This window comes from Gavialis gangeticus, unplaced genomic scaffold (genome assembly GCF_001723915.1).
Source record: "Gavialis gangeticus isolate Ggan-Ray unplaced genomic scaffold, GavGan_comp1, whole genome shotgun sequence".
NCBI classification, from domain to species: Eukaryota; Metazoa; Chordata; order Crocodylia; family Gavialidae; genus Gavialis; species Gavialis gangeticus.
Window position 1 is genome coordinate 17484782 of NW_017729033.1, and position 17923 is coordinate 17502704.

Here is a 17923-nt window from a genome sequence, read left to right on the forward strand (position 1 = left end):
GAGCCGTAAGTGAGCATACCAGCCCCTGGACTTTCGTCCTCTGTGCTTGTATTATATCTATGTACTGTCTCACTCCTTAGTTTGTATGTGCTTTTGGGGGCAAGCCCCAGCTTTGATTGTGTACAAACAGTGCCTAACATAAAGGAGCTCTGATCCTTCGTTGAGGGCATTAGTTGCTACAGCAGTACACATTAGCAAGACAATTTTTTTCCAAAGGTTATTTTTGATCCATGTCAATGCCAAGACATTTTTTCAGTCTCAGCCCTATGTTTTTGTGTGGGTCTCATCTTTAATTCAGAAGTGAATGAAACCATTATAAATAGGGGTGCACTGATAGAAATTGTTGGGGCCAAAACCGATAGCCAATTTTTAAGGAGGCATATCGGCCAATACCGATCCTATTTCTGATACACAGCCCCAAAGCTTGAAGAGCAGTGTCTGGCTGGTAAGTCTGTAGTGGTGGAAGGGGAGGGGGAAGGGAAAGGGCATGGATGGGGGTCAGATCAAGGCCCCTGTGGTGTGGGAGGGAGTGGGAGGGGCTGGGCCAGGGGCTGGAGCACGCACTGCACAGCCAGGGGGGCATGGGATGGAGCCGCAGCTCATCTGGGGTATGTGGTGAGGGGGTCGGATCCTGCCACTGCGCGCACCCTGGGACGGCACGGGGGTGGGAAGGAGGGGGCATGTGCCCATGGATCTGTGTGGGGTAGGGCAAGCTGTGGCTGGGGCTGTGGGGGGCTCTTCCCAGCAGGGGCTGGGCTAGGCTGTACTCAGGGCAGATGGCAGTGGTGCTGGGAGGGGACTATGGAGGGGCTGTGGCCACCCCAAAATTTGCCATAGTCCCCCCAACCCTGCTTCATGCCACCACCACTTGACCTGAGCTCAGTGAGGTCCAGCCCTACGCAGCCCTGGCCCCAGTCCACCCCACCCTGAGCAGATCTGTGGGCACACGCCCCCTCCCCAGTGTCCTCCTGGGGTGTATGCAGCGGCAGGAGCCACCCCTCCTCCCCATCCCATCCAGATGAGCTGTGGCTCCATCTCATGCCCCACCCCACCCTGGATGGGCAGTGCCTGCTCCAGCCGCACTCCCTGCCTCACCGCAGGGGCCTTGATCTGTCCCCCCAAGCCTCTTCCCTTTCCCCTTCCCCTCCCCCTCCCCCACAACAGACTTAAGAGCTGCATGTAGGGTGCAGGATGAAGTCAGGGCCAGGGGTCCAGCACCTGGGAGAGGCAGTAGAGATGGGGCCAGGGCCCCGTGTTGGCAAGAGGTGCAAATAGAGTCAGGGACAGAGATCTTCACCTGGGCATAGCCAGAATGGGTGAAGTGCCCAGGTGTGGGCAGAGAGACAGCGGCCTGGTCCCAGAAGCGGACAGCCTGAGATATCGAGTGATTGATAACATCTGCAAGGTATGGTATATTGGGGAGGATGGAGCCCATATAATTAGCCCTTAAGAGTAGGGTCACCTGTACTCATGAGTAGGGTCACCTGTACTCATAAGGAGGACATCTGACTTGGGAAACCCTGGGGCAGCCTCCCTTTTAGGAAAGTATCATTTCATCAAGGTGTGGCAGGAAAGAAGAAGCAGAGGTTGCCCAAAGAGGACGAAGTTGATAAGGGCTGAAGGGGCCACCGCTGGAGTGTTACAGCTTGCGGTGAGGCAATGGCCCAGTGTGGGAAGAATTTTAGTTATGAAACAGTTAGCTCGCACTTATGTTCTGACTAAGCTTGACTTGGGGACTGGACATGGCTATACGGGAGGACCGAGGCCACAAATCTTACCCATAAGGTGACTGAGCCAATAGGGCCAAGAAGGCCATAATTTAGTGCCCAAGGGGTAAAGCTAAAGTGAACTGGAGGCTTACTCTGGGATCCTGAGGCAGCCTCCCTAAACATGATAAAAGTTTCATCAAGCCATGGCAGGTTTAAAAAAGGAGGGTATCTCAGGGAGCTGGAGTGGGGCAGGAATTGCATGGCCACCCGTGGGTCTTGGTCCTGCTGCACCATTTCAATCCCACATATTAATGTAGGAACTGACTGAGGCAGCATTAAGATAAAGGTCCTTAGAAGCTCTTATCTTGACTTAGGAATTCTTATCTAGGGATCCTGTCCTGTGTTTTGCCCTTGAGAGGCTTCCTACAGGATCAGGCCCACAGCAACATTGCAGACCAAAGGCAATCTATCCAAAAAGGGCCTCTGGCAATGACACAGCAATGAACAAGAAAATTGCCTGCCTTACTGAGTGGAACATTGTTTGACTTGCTGCTGTTGAAGTGATCTGGCTCGGCAGAACACGTCAACCCTCGAGAACTGATAGACGCTGGCAATTAGCACCATGTGCAGGAGGGCAGCATTCCTTCGGTCTTTATTTCTTTAACCTTTATACAGGGAGCAACAGTGCTGTGAGCCAAGACTGCACTTCGTAGCTGGAGCCGGTGCCTCCTCTCATAGATCATGTGAGCGAACTGCCAAAAGAAAATACACACGATATCCGAGAGTACACAGAGCAAGGCCTACGGCCATGGACGACTCTTCCTGCCTCCTGTATGGGTCAGCATCGCACACACTGACTGCAGTGAAACGCTCCCCTCCAGATGTGTGGCCTTGTGTGAATTATTCTGAGCAGCAGGGAGGTGATTTCAGATTCTCTGGAGAGGCCTAGTCAGAGCAGCACAGAGGAAAACATACCTATTGGTGCCAGCTTGCATCTGGTTGAGATTATAGGGGGAGACCCAAGAGAAACCTTCCATGGGACACTTTCCACCTCACTGTCTCCTCAAGGAAAACCCCCCTTTCTGCTGTGTGAAGTGCAGTACCGAGAGCAGAGAGGTCTGAAGGAAGAAAGCATATCCTGCACATGACAGGGCTGTGTGGCTCCATGCAAAGGGAAAAGCTAGGTGGGACTGTGGGAGCAGTAGGGGTCTGGTTGGGGGCTTAAACTGAGCATAGAGGTGTTGGTCAAAGCCTGCTGGTTAAGCGTGTTTGGCAAGGTGATCTGTAGTCACAGCCAAGGGACAGCTGCAAGGCTGCTTTGAGTCTTGTTGCTGTATTGGAGAGACATGGCTCTGTCCCTAGGTCTAACTACCATGGCTCACATGAGCCACCTGGTACGTTCCTGGCAGGCAAAGGAAGTAAAATGTACATTGCACATGCACTGGTCCTGCTTAAGGTACCTATCTCAGGCAGTCTCCTTCAATCACATTGGCACAAGAAACCAAGATTCAGCCTGTCATGCTTTCTATTCCAGATGATCCGTAGTAAATGCCATTTAAGGACTATTTCACCCAATAGTGTCATTGGTGAAATGATTCAGCTCTTTGCCTGTGCACAGCAACGTCAGACAGCAGCCTTGGGAAGAAAGCAAATAATGCATGTCTTAGGTGAAGAGCCAGGGGAGGTCAGTTGAACAGGATGTGTTAATTCCCATTGCACCTTTACATGCCTGAATAGCACTTGTGTAGCAATGCTCTCCTTGCACTTCCTTTCTGAGCATGCTCCGAAGGCTGTAGTCTGGCTCTATAGTTGCAACAGCTGGAATAGAATTGCCCTGGCAGGTGTGTAATGACTGCACAGATCCCAGAAACTTTAGTTTCAGGAAAGCATGACTAGCAAGCATTTGATGCTGGAGGAGGAGGGCAGCACACCCAACTTCTAACCCAGTAGCCAGGGCAGGTTGAATCTACTCCTCCCGTGTTCCCCCGGAGAGTCCTAACAATTAGGCCACAGGATAGGTCTGAATGAGTTTCATGCTTCTTCTGACTTATTTTGCTTTTCCTTCCAATGCAGGCCTAAGATGGCAATGGTCATTCACAGCTCTGGAGGCAGTTCACTTGGAGTAGGCAGTGTAGATCTCAATATGGTGCTCCCTGATGCTCTACTGGGGCGGCAGTGTTTAACCTCAGATCAGACCAGGTGACTAGTCAAAAGTTAGCATCCAGGACTTGTGGTAGACATGATATCTTTTATTAGACCAACTAGATTTTTGCAAAAAATAATCTTTAATTGCAAGCTTTTGGGTGCAAACACCCTTCATCAAGCACGGGAGAAAAGATTGTAAAAGTTCTCCTGGGTAGACAGGAAAGTTCGTATGTGTTACCTACCCAGAAGTTGACACTTTCATGCAAGGTACAACAATGTTTCCCCAAGCTGTGTTAATGATCCTTGATCCTATATGTCATCAGAATTGAGGAACAATGGGACATCCAAGAAATACTTTTCTATGAGGCATATTGAATATAACAAACACTAATTAATTTCATTAAAATTTTCCCCCAAAATCTTCTCCTTGTTTGATAAAACCATTTGAAATGGATATTTTAGTTTCATATTAATGTATAATGATTTATTCATTTTGCTTGAATTGAATTAAATCTAAATGAAATGTTCTCAGTCTAAATGTTTCAATTTTTGTAGGGGCAGGAGACAGGAAAGTAATAAAAGGCGTGGAAATGGGAACCTCCCCCCAGTCAAACCCAAAACTGAACCCCCCCTCCAACTTATTGAAAAGTTCAAAATTTTCTGTTTTTGACAAAATAGTTTAAACTTTTTAGACTGATGAACTGAAATTCAATGGGGCTAAGAAGATGAATTCTTCATTTTTGTTGCTGAAAACTCTTTGATGAATATTTTGATGAACAATTCATATTCACAAAGATCATTGCTTTAGTGTGTTAGGTTCTGTATAAAAACAGTAGACAGTCCCTGTAAGAATAAAATCCATGTCTTCTAGTTTCTCAGCCCCTTGTTTGCTAGCCACTATGTGTCCTGTTTCCTAATGGTGCAGCCACTGAATGAAGTTACCAGGGACAATGATGAAAATCTACAATGCAAAGGTGGTCCAGAACTAACTAAACTCAACAAAAAGAAACCAAGTGACCCACCTAGAGCTGACTGCAGCCCATTACATGGACTGGTGTATAGATGCAAAGCAAATCTGTTGGTTCTGATTTAACTAAAAATAAAAGTCAGTTTATGAGAAGCCAAAAATGTGCTTTTCTACTTCTTTCTCAACCCCAGGCTTTTCCTTGTTTTCAATGTCTTGAAACCATTTGGTATCAAAAAATGTGAAATGGAGGTGCTCCACAAACTGCAACTGGTATTGCCAACTAGGAGCTGAACTTTCCAATAAGCTGGTTTATATCTTTGGAAAAGCCACTAAGAAGAATTGTCAAACAACTGCCAAAAGAAAGGCCAGTGTTCAATGCATCTCACATTAGGGAATGCTATTTATGCCTCATAGATCCAATTACAAGCTAGCAATTGCCCATGGATCACTACCATGGTATATAGCCTCCCATATAATAATGTAATAATATAAATGATATGTGCCTAAGACAAAGTAAGCCAACCTCTTTACTCAGCAAAACTTTACAAAAGGCCACTTTCCAGCTGGGCGCTATATCTAGGTACCCTCCAAAAACAGTTCAGGAAAGAAGTTTTCAACTTCCATCATGGCTTATTCCTTGGGCCCCCAAAAGGCTGGCTCCATCTCAGAAGCTGCAGAGGTGCTCAAGGAGGTGTTTCACATGATTTTGCATCTATGGCCCTGCATGGGGAAATGGTCACATTGTGCAGACTACTGGCAGATTAGCAACGTGTGGGAGGAGGAGCGTGGGGGTGTTGCCAGCCAAAATACAGGTGCAGAGCACTAGTTTTGCAGCCTACGTAAAATTATGTATCAAAAAATGATGGAATTTCCACCGTGGGCCATAAGTGGGCTCTAAATGCTTTGAGTAGTTGTTTTGAAGGGTTTTACATTTGATCAGAGCATATTATCTCTTTAAGCACAATTGTGCTCAAGGTCACTGCATAGCACCACCAGGCCAAATATAATAAAATAAGCTTGGTTGCTAATTCAAAGCACATTGCTTTCAGCTCACAAAAAGCATCTCTGCGCATGGCAAGATACCACGCTTCCAAGCCCAACACATTCTCTCCGCTTCGGCCAGAATAAACTGGGTTCTTGTCATACCTCAGAATAAACTCAGGCAAGTTTAATAAATATTGTATTTAAACATATGTGGCTCTGTGTGTAAACCACCGTAACCAAACCGAAGCAAACTGAAGCTCATGTTACAAGCTCTGTGGAAATATCAGTGTTTGGCTCCTTGAGTATTACCAACTGTTTGTACTCCCGAGCAACACGCACCCCAAATAAGAAGCTGTGTTGGGCGTGCCTTACCTCCTTCTGATGCCTTCCACCTAATGGGGACCAGAGGTTACAAACTCTTTTGCCCCGAGGTGGGTCACCTAAGCAGCTAGCTGAAAGAGGTGCACACTAAAATGAGGACTAATGTTTGGTATGGGTCCTGGGGGGGGCGATCGCCCAGTCCCCTGACCCCTGCCTGCTCTCCCAGCACCCCCATGGCTGCCCTGCCCTGCCCAGCTCCCAGCCCTTTAATATAAAAGAAAGCCCCCACCCACTGGCTGCTCCAGCAGCCTCGGGGCTTCTGGGGGCTCATGGCAGAGCCCCCCACACAGCATGGGGCATTGGGGGCACTGGGGATTGCCCCCCCTCCCCGGCAGCAGTCAGTGAGTGGAGGCTTGATTCTGAAAGAGAAATCTGGGTATTTCAGTAACAATGGTAAATACCTGGTTGAGGTTTCATATAATCTTTTTGCTAGCTTTAGAGTTAATTGCTAGGGATTAGGGTTAGTTTTTAGGATTTTTTAGCAGTTATCTTAGGACAAATTTGTATTTCTGTAATTTTTTAATATAAGGCAAAAATAATCTATAGTTTTAGACATCTATGTAGGCCTTTTATTTATGTACTTCAGGTATAGTAATAATGGTAAGTGAATACTGCTACTCTTACCATCTGTAATAATAAAAAGTAAGAACAAGAAAACAGGCAATTTATAATTGTAAGACCAGGTGATCATTTCTGAGTGATATTTGACCTACCTTGTTTGTATTACATTGTTTGCCGTACATTTTGCCATTAAAGTTGAGAAAATATTGAGGAGAATTTAGATAAATTCTGGAGTGATATTTGACGTGACTGCATTCTTATTTCCTTTGTTTGCCTTTCTGCAAGCATTCACATGAGTGGTTGGGTTTGGTTAGGATCTATTATTCAGCAAATAGGCTTGCTCACTCATGATTGCATTCAAAGAAGTTTATTTGCACATGCTTATCAGCATAAGCTCTCTAAATGCTTGTCTTCCTTTTGCATGCACCCATACACACATGTGCATGCACTCATGCATACTCTATGGGCCCTGGAGTTTCTCTCACATCCAAGTATGTGCTGAGTATCTAAGTCAATGATAAGATGTATAAGTGTTATAAAATGAAAAGAGAAACAGATACAGCAGGCGGGTTTTTCTGATCACCTAAATGAATTACGTGCAAAAGTTCCATTATTTTTCAATGGCAGCTGTCCTGTTATTTAATTTAGACACTCTTGGAAATGCCTTTCCAGAATATTTCTGTTCCTGGTCGGAAAATGTGCTAAGTTTGAACCCATTGTTAATTATGATTTATTCAGTTATTTCCAGCAATTCCATTACTATTCCCTCTATCTAGCTGACCTGTGAGTGATGGGAGAAGAAAAACAGGAGGAGATAAATAGTCTATGTTTGAACATTGTCTCCTTGATAAATTAACTCAATATCCAGAATTCCTTTCATCTACATGGGAAAGAAGGGCATTTTAGACTGCTGTGATCTTCCAGCCAGCCAGCCAAAGGATAGCATTGTATATCTCAGCATTGCCAAAAGCAGCTAGTGCATTAGCCTTCTTGGATATCAGTGCATTTAAACAAAGACATCTCGCAATTAGCACTTTGCTATTTCCTCATTATCTCCTGTGATGTGAGGATGTCAATATCCTGCTTAAAATGATCATCCTGGGTGAGCATCCTATGTATTATTTTGACTGTTCCCTGCACTACTGATTTCCAGTTGTCCATACAGGAATGCCTCATTCTGTAGCTGTTATTTTTATGGAAAAGTTCCACTGAACTTACTGGGCTGAACACAGAACAGAGACATAACTAGACCCCCTTACTCAGCCTTATATTCAGATTTCCTTAAACCTTCCTTAGACCTCTACCTAGTGTAGACGGCACCTTCAAAGGGTCCAACATGCAGACAAAAGAGCACAGGATGTAAGCTAAACTATGGATTTCTGAGACTGTTCCATGTCTGCATCTGTATTAGATGCTGTGATTTATAATCAAAACTATGAATACAGTAGCAGGTTCCCCACCTCCTCCCCAGGATATTAATTGATCTCATGAGATTTATAGCATCCTGAATATTCTTCAGAACTTTCCACCAGCATATACAGAATCTCCTAGGACAGGCAGTTCTTATGAGATTTCAGGTGCCTTCATGTCACGACGAGGAAATGGTTCTGACCTGAACCTGGGCCTATATGGATGGATTTATATCTGAACCTCCTCCCATAAAATTCAAACAAGTTTGGGTTTGATTTGAACTCTTCTTCAGTGAGAACGTGGATATTCACATTCACGATAAGTGGCCAGTTCCTCTGGTCTAGATGAGATTCAGTGAAAAACCCCAGGAACTAGGGCAAAGGTGGCCTAAAGATTGCCTATGTCCATGGAAAGTCTGTGGCATTCGAGTGTCCAAGTCTATTAAGCTTTTTGAAAATCTCAGCTCATGTCTTTATTTTTTAAAAATATTACAGCATATTCAAGGCTGCCTTGTCTGTCACTGTTTTTCTGTTCCTCAGGTCTCCCGAGCACCTCAGGTCTCCCCACCTGCCTGCCCCACCTCTACATTGGGCACTGGATCAAATAGTCTTCAAAAACTCTGGGGTCTCTCCTCCAGGAATCTGCATATCTTTCAGTTCACTGTGTGGGGGGAGAGGAACAACTGCTAGCCGAAAAGTAATATTTGCATTTACTTGCTTACTCTAGACAATCTTTCCATCTCTTACAGTGAAAAAGAAGCAAGCCGGAGTCGCAGACCACAGAGCGGCGCTATTTAAGGAAAAAAATGGAAAATGTTAACATCCTTTTTTAAAAAAAAAATCAAGTATACCTTTATTTTAAGAAATTTGCCTTTGCTGCTAACAGCAGGTGAGTGGAGGTAAAAACGGGCACACTGTGTATTGTCTCCAACAGAGAAGATGTTTGCTACAAGGCTTCTCTTTGCCAGCCAATCCCAAGGGTCAGTAATGACAAGAGGGCTGGAAAATAGCTAGATGTGGTCCCTTGCTTTAAGGCAAAATCCAGATGTGGAACCACACATTTGTGCAAGTGGTCTATTAAAGCATCTCACTTCCCCAAATGCTGTCATTTTTTATAACCCAAACCTTTGCTATGGTCCCAGTTCAGGAAGATAGCATGTACCGGACTTTAGCACACAGCTGGCGTTAGGTCCAACTTCCTAACTATAGGAACACTTAGACCGTAGAACAAGTTACCTTGGAAAGTTGTGGTATCTCCTTTACTGAAGGTGGATAGGCATCTGTCTGTGATGGTTTCGAATAGTGTAACCTGTGTCCACAGCGAGGCTTGACTACCCTTGAGGGCCCCATTGACTCCATTTCACATGCATCAGATAAAGCTTGAGGAACCTTGTGTAAGTACCTTGCTATTTTTGTTGTTATAGCATGCTTGACACCCACCTTTGCAGTTTTATTTTTGTTCACTGGGGACATAAACACTGAGTTACCACCAGGAAGGAGCTTGTTCTGAATGTCTAACATGGCTTGTGAACCCTATGGGGCACTAGCTCTGTTTTATTCTCTGGTTTGTTGTTTTGATGATGCTCAATAAATAATAAATTACCATTTTTTGGATTGCATATTCTGTCTGGCATCAGATGCAGATACAGCTGAATGTTAGACACTCAAGTCATCTAGGAGTAACTGGAGTGATCTCCTGGTTTCTTCAATGACACATATCCCATTGACTTCAGCAGGGCATAGATTTGACTCCTAAATTTCTCTGATCAGGTCAGAACACTAATGCATGGAACTAGAAACCACTTGCTCCCGATTTTTGTCATAAACAACTCACAAAACACGTAAGGAACCATTTTCAGAAAAGCATTAGTCTCCATTCAGTGCCAGTGTTGCATATGCAAAGTCTGCACCTGCATTTTTTTCTCCAGAAACCCAATCATGAGCCCAAATCCCAGCGCCTGTTTTCCTAACTTATTAAGCTTCAAATCAGACAGAGGCTTAAGTGGTCATTTACACCGCAATTTGGTTTGGGTTTGAGTGCCCAAGCCTCAATTACAATGGCAAAGTCATTAGGGTGTCAGGTTTGCGGTCATAGCCTTTGCTTGCACAAAATAAGCAAGTGAATTTTGAAGGTGCATGTTATTGTGACAAGCAAGAAGATACGGCCTTAGGACAAATGTATCTCTTAGCCTTTAGCTCCCCTTAGTCCGTCTACAGGGAGGGGATATCCCTAACACGAAAGGAGGAGAGGGGCAGTTCCTTCATCCCTAACCCCTTGCTTAAGCAATCTTCACAGAAGCGGCTTTGTAGAACACAAAATAATATTATTATCCTGACCTTCTGAGGTTCACCACCACTATGTACAGTGCAGTAAAGGTCAGAGCTATTCTGCGTGATAGTCAGGCCCTAAATCAAATTCAGCTGGTTTTGGAGACCTGGAGAGAGATGCTGAAATGTTTAGACAAGAGTTTGCCTGCTCTTTCCTAAGGCTTAGGAACAACCATTAGCTATTAGCTGCGCCTCCAAGTTTTCATGTATATGACCAAATACTTGAAGGTATTTTTGGATTGCCCAGAACTATTTCAGTGAAAGTAGCAATTACAAAAATGATACAGCTTCCAGCCAATGATTTCCCACAAGATGAGAGCACCAGACAGTCCTTGCCCACAAGTAACAGAAATTCAAAAGAAAATAAAGCGCTCATTTTAAAAAGAAAAAAAAAATCCAACCTTATAATAACATTATTATTAAAAGCAAAATACTTCCTTATGAATTGAGAAAACCACTTTAGGCTTCAGTCTTTTTTTCTTGCCCCAGTTACAATTAATTCCAAACCATGAAATATATCGTACAATAACATCAAATTGATGTGGGTGTTGTTGGTACCCCAAAGGCTGTAATTTTGTCCTGGTCCACTAGCTGGCTTTTTAAGGATTATACCCTCCAGACTTTGAAGATGTATTAGAGAAACTAGTCTGATATTTTTGAAGCATTAGGTCAGCCCTCATGGCTTTGCTTCTTGTTTGAAAAGCAGTATTGCGATGGGATGTATCCATACCTTATATTGACACCTTCACAGGCTGAAACATCAAAGGTTTCTCAAATGGTTTACGTAAGCCAAAAAGATGGAAATGCTTTTGGCATAATATTTTCTGAATTTTTGACTGGTTCTACTCACTACACGTGCAAAGTAATGTGTGAAGGCAGCTTATGGAGACCTCCCCTAGGACTTTGTGTTAAAAAGGCTTTTTGCAGGCTCGCTCCCCAGGGTGACTGTCACCCTCTTTGCTTCTAATGAGGAGTGAAATTAAATCTTTTGTTTCAGACATGTCAAGTTAAGAAACAGAAATAGATGCAAGCACTATGACGCTGACACATTTTCAAGATATTTTCCATGTTAGAGAATTTCCCTTTTCTTGAGAATGATTCAGCAATTAGCAGTGGGTTTAGAGGTTAACGGTTGATGGTGAAGGCATTTACTGGTAGTCAGTGAACTGGTTGGAAGACCTGATAGCCTAAGTCCCAATCCCCATCTGGTCTTTTGCTATTAGGAAATGCTGTCCCTGGAAATTATTATTGCTGTTGTGCACCATGTGAAATGCATAAATTAAAAAAAGATAACGTAATTGTTATGTTTTTCCCTGCGCCTGCTACATATCAAGCTTGATGTCTTGTTGCTGCTGCAGTATTTTGTTTATTACAATACTGGCCTTCCCCTAGAAGTTAATGACTCAACAAGAATAAGCAAAGAAACAGGACTTCATTACCTGCGTTCAGACAGACACACGATAACAAGATGTTTCATCATTGCAGCCAGTGCAGAGGTGACACAAGGGATTGTATGAGGAGTAGCCAGCAATACACACATTTGAAAGCTTCTCTTTACAGGGTCCATATTAGGGCAACCACACCTCATGCTTCAGGACCCCAGTTGATTACTTACAGGGTCAGGAAGAGAAACACAGCTCTGTGTAATCAGGCCTTAATCCAACACATCGTGACTAGCCCCATTGATTTCCATAAGGGTTTTCATATGCTTACAGCTGCATGCATGTTTAGGTGCTTCATGAACCAGGGTTTCAGTTTGGAACAACGGAGAACTTCTTCACTTTTCTACAGAAAATGGGGGTCATTATTTTATATCCCTTCAGATGAATTCTGTACAAAACATGAAAATTGTTTCTAAACTCATGCATCAGGCAGAACTTGTGCTGACCTGTGCATAAATCACATACTTTTGGCTTTTTTTCAATTGAAAACATTTTTGCTAAAAATGACTTTTGAAGGAGGCAGGAATCGCAGAACGCGGCTCCCTGGGGTTGGATTTCCAGCAACAGTACTGAATGTGCTCCGCTGCGCTACACAGGACAAGGGCTTGCTCATATGGAGAGACATGGCATCGCACTTGGGAGCTGTGGGTTTTGTTCCCAGCTCTGCTGCTGCCTTCCTGAATGATCTCGGACCGAATCACATCACTACACTCTTCTATGCCTCAAATTCCCATTTGCTTAGAACGATGCTTCGGAAGCTATGCGGAGAAAAATCTTGAGCATGACTATTCCTACCCCAGCAAGGATTTTCCTACGCTGGGAAATTCTCCATGCACCAGTGACACCAGTGTAATGGCTGCTTTGGGCTGTCAGAGCAATTCCAGCCAGCAGCAGAGAAGGGTGGGATCAGACCCTGCATGTTCAAATCGCTTTATAAATATTACCTCATGAATCTCCCAAGCGTCCCTTGAGGTTGGTAAGATTAGAGCCTGAAGCACTATAGCAACCTTTGAAACAAGTCTGGAATGTTGTTTGCTCCATTTATTAGCTTCCTGGTGCCCTGGTGTTATGCAGCCGCCCACAAAATGAAGGCAGCCCGCCTTTCCTTGCACACATTTGGCTAGCATGGGTTTTTCCATTGACTCCTGCACCAAATCCAGGCTGGTGTACCAGGTTCAAAGGCTGCAAAGCACTGAGGAGAGTCCGTGGCTATCTGTAAGAGTGGCAATGCTGCTTCCACACTCTTATTCTTTGCATTTACTGGGATGCAGAAGCCAGGTGCCCAGGCTATGGCACTAGCCAGTGCAAACTCAGTATCAGTGGGGACCCAACAAAGGGATCTGCCTGCCAAGATTATGATGTGGCAGATTGCACGGACTGGACCTTTTACATTACTCAACAACGTGCATTCCAGACGGGCTGGTGATAGAGCTTTTTCCACCTTTGCTCTGCTTTCACTGATAAGGACCATGAGAAATAATGTGTGTTATTTCAAGCCAATTTTTTTTCCAGACACAGTATGAGGATAACTAGACTTCTTATTCACTTCCCCACATACTTATGCCACTCGGAGATTTGGGGGTAAGTAGAGAAAACTACAGGTAAGCTTGACAGCTACAGTTCCACGTCTGTCTCGTTTCTGAAGACTGGACCTTGCCCTAAGTGACAGAGTGGGTTAGGGCAAAGGAGTCACTGGCCTTTACACAGGTCCAGAGGGAAGAGGGTCCCCATTCCCATAGTATCTGAGTACCCTGCCCTTTGTAATGTACCCCACCCTGGAATACACCTCCCAGTTAAGGCAGTGCCATTTTTCTTCTTTAACAGATGGGCGACTGCAGTGCAATGAAGCTAAAGGCTAGATCGGGGCGGGCAATTATATCGGGCGGAGGGCCGCTCACAGAGCTTTGGCAAGCCATTGAGGGCTGCATGACAGGCAGCCAGGGGCAGATAAATATTAATTTTCTAAGTTTTTTAGGGGGCCCTTGCGTTGGATAGAATGGCCTTGTGGGCTGCATGTGGACTGCGGGCCACATTTTGCCCACCCCTGGACTAGATCGACAATGGGGCATGCAAAACCCGACATCTGGGCACCTAGTGCCTGAGTGAAATCCACAGCCCTGAGTGAGGTGACTACACTTCCCAGAGGGAAACCTCGGGGTGTGTACAGAAGTGCTCTGTGCACACTTTACAGTGCTGTAATTTAGAGCACTTTGATAGCACTATAAAGTTACAGCGATCTTATACATGACAGAAGTTCAGTGGGGGGATTGGGCTCTGAGCCTCCCTGCAGTTTCCAGGCTAGGTGGCAGGAGGTGCTCCACAGCCTCCTGGGGCTTCTCCACTGCTCAGAAATTTGACCATTGTACAGAAGTTATTTAAAGTGCTGTAGGTTGCTAAAGTACTGCAAAATACAGCGCTTCAAATTTAATACCTCCTTTAACAAGGGTTAATTTAAAGCGCTGTACTCATTTTTGAAGTGCTGTAAAGCTGTGTGCTCCTCTTAAGTCACGGCAATAAAGTCCTTTAAACAGTGAACAAAGCAACTTCTGTACACACCCCACGTGCTTCACAATGGGATTCACAACCTGGAACATGCTGAGAGGGAAACTGCCTAAACTAACCAATAGGAAACAATGCTGAGAGAAATATAGCTTAAATTCCCCCCCTCTCGAGGACTGAGGCATCTACATGGTTAGGTCAAGGTTTTGACGGTTGCATTTTGGACTTATGGACATTTAAATTCTACCTATGTCCCTAATACTGAGTAACCAAATACCAAGTGACTTGAATAAGGTTACACAAGTTGTCTATGGTGGGAGGAGAAACGGAGCATGTGAGCCTCCTGAGGCCCAGGCTCATATTCTAGCCTCTCTTTCCCAGGAAAGTGCCATTCTTGTATTTCCACAAAAGAGTCCATCATATTTGCAGGCATTGTAGTCCCTTGATCTTAGTCATCACTCCCTTTTCGCACTTCTGAGGTGCTAACTATAAAGGGATTGGAAAGAAACAGGGCTAGGCTTCACCCATGGCTTTATCTCCAGCCATAGAGCATAGACAGGTGGTGGAGGCTCTCTGAAGAACATCAGACTTGGCTTCCCTAGGAGTCTTTTTAGGCGTCTAAGTGGACTTACGTGTGATTCTATTGCAGTGTTCAAGTGCCTGAAAATCCATTAATGCATCCACTTCCGTAAGATTTTGTCATTTTACCCTTAAGCCTGAGTCACAAAAAGTTTGTGAGGCTAACTACCTCTCTCTGCTAAAGAACAGAGCCTGGGAGAAAGGAGTGGGGTCTGTTATAGAGATTCAAACCATTAGAGATGCTAATTTATAATAGATAACTCTACTGTTGACCTCATTATGATGGTCTGGACTGGAAGCTGGTGGCTGCCTATGGTACAGTAATCACAATCTAACTACATTCAATATGGACAGTTCAATAAAGGGCAGTTACAGTAAGTAATATATACACATAGACATACATACCTACACAGAGTTGGTGATCGTTTCCTAAAAATGAGAAAAATTATGGATAAGACTGGATCAGAGGAAAACTTAGAAAAAATTGTGAACAAAACTTGGCAATTATTTCAGAAAAGTTTATTAGACAGCAGCAATACCACAATTTCATAAATAAGAAAAAGACAGCTTTGTTTATAAGCTTCCCTTTGGTTCAGTAGAAAACTGGAAGCAGCATTAAAATGACAAAAGACAAACTGGGGTAATAGGCAGTACTAAATGTAAATTGTGAATTTTGCAAAGCAGAAAGGGAAAGCTAAATAAGGGAAAGCTAAAGACATCAAGGATTGGCAGGGTGATTGGCAGGGTGAAGGATGAGAAATTGTCATTATTTAGCCATACCGAGAACAAAATAAATCCTCACCTAGAATAGGCTCGACTAGGTGGAGATGTTAACATTGTTAATAATGATAAAGTGAAGGGAGAACTGTTCGATAAATAAGACTGTTCTGTATTTGTGAAGAGGCAGAGATGTTGCCCATGAGAATGCTTCCCTGTCAATCTAGACTCACACTTTGAATGAAGGCAGCACTAGGGGCATAGTGTAGACACACATTTGATGCATTCAGATCAAGACTTGGTGGCTTCCTGGAGAATGTACTTTAGTTAAACATAAGTGTTTGGCCTCAGTTCAAGGTTACTGGTGAATTGTAAGCACCTATGGTATACAGGAGTTCAGACTACAGGATCTAATAGTTTTTTGGCTGTAAACTCTATGAATTGAAAGGAGTCCTCCATGAAGGTTAAAGATTATATATTGCCACTGTGCACTTTATCATTATTGCTTATTTTCTATAGAAAATACAAGAACAGAAGATACTTGAAGCAAACTCAAACGGTATAAAATGCAGAGCTAGGTAGTGACTGAGCTTTCCTATTAGAAACATAGAACGCACCTTGAAGAACTTGTTCTTTTTGGAACAACGTAATGGATTTCCATTGATAATTCTGCACAGTTTTAGTTCATTAAAGAATAAAAGAGGACTCCATAGTTGCTATATCCAATATGTCTCCAGTTTGTCTCCTTTCTCTGTGATTTATAAAGCCCCTAATCATAAACATTCTTCCACTTTTGCTAGCTGATCCAAATCTAAAGGACAAAGTCAAAGATCACTGTTGCATGCTTTAAAATGCAAGACTGTATCCGCCTCAATAAAACATGATAGATTCATGGGCAGACATTGAACTCACAATCACAAAAATCTGAATGAGGGAGGTTAACCACCACCTTGCAGATTTGAGTAGGTTGATCCATAAATTCAAGTTAAAAAAAAAAGCGAAGCCTGCAACTCTGCAAACAAGAAACCTGACTAGATTCTGGACCTATGGGGATTTCTCATGCATGAAGTTCCTATTTGCAAGGTTATAGAAAGTTACAATCAAAAAGAACATGGATTTTAGCGCCACGTTCATTCACAGAGTCATAACTAACAATTGTAGTGCAGAGATGCTGTCGAGCACCAGGGAGTAGGGGAATGGAGCACTGTGTATGCTGCCTGCACCCCATCTAAATTAGTGCTCTAGGCTCATGCCCTGAGTGCCCCAACCTAGTTATACTACAGTTCATTAAACCATACTCATTGCCCATTTATTTTTTTTACCCACATTTCACCTCCCTGGACCACTTTACTTCAAGATTTACACCGTGCTTCAGGGCTATTAATTGAGTGACCTTGGCCCACAGAAAGTCAAGAATTTAAAATAAATGCTCTGGAGGGTTGAGTGTTTTTTTAAAAATCCCATTTAAAATTGAACATTTTTCTAAATGGCTGTTGTGAAGGAAACACGGGTTATTGCTTTGTCGAGGGGTAGGAATATAAAAGCATGAAGGGAAATAGTTCTGTCAGGTAAAGCAATTGTCTCCTGTATTTCTGGATCTATGAACTGTATTCTAGGTGCAGCAGGGAGTTGGAGTTCACCTCTGCTATGCCCACTCTGCAGATGAGCTGACACCAGGGATTTGGTGGTGAGGTTCAATTAAGAGCAGACATGGTCTCTTTAAACCCAGCGCACAAGAGTGACCTAGGGGACATGCAAAAATTAAAGGACGCTGGGACTCCAGGTGGAGAAAGAAAAACTCCAAGCTGTGGAGAGTGAAAGAGTGACTCCCGGGGAGGTGGCCAGGACTGGGTGCAGCAACTTACCTGGGCTACTGTGGAGGTGCTGATGGAAGGCAAACAACAACGGTTTTGCCAATATTTCCTGGGCATTGGTAGTGGAAGATTGTCTGGACCTGTGGGAGAAAAGAGAGAAAGAAAAAGAGAGAGTTTCAGGCAGAAACTGTGAGTAAAGAGTCAAGCTCTGACCAAGGGGTGAGACGTGACCTCGGTGGTGAGGACCCCAGTTGGGGAGGACTGTAACTGTTGGGCAGTGGTCAGCCTCAGACAACGAAACAACCCGATCACTGGTGTTAGACCCATGCTGTGAGGATTCATAGTTTCTTAGTTGGTAGGGTCAGAAGGGATCTGAGCAGATCATCAA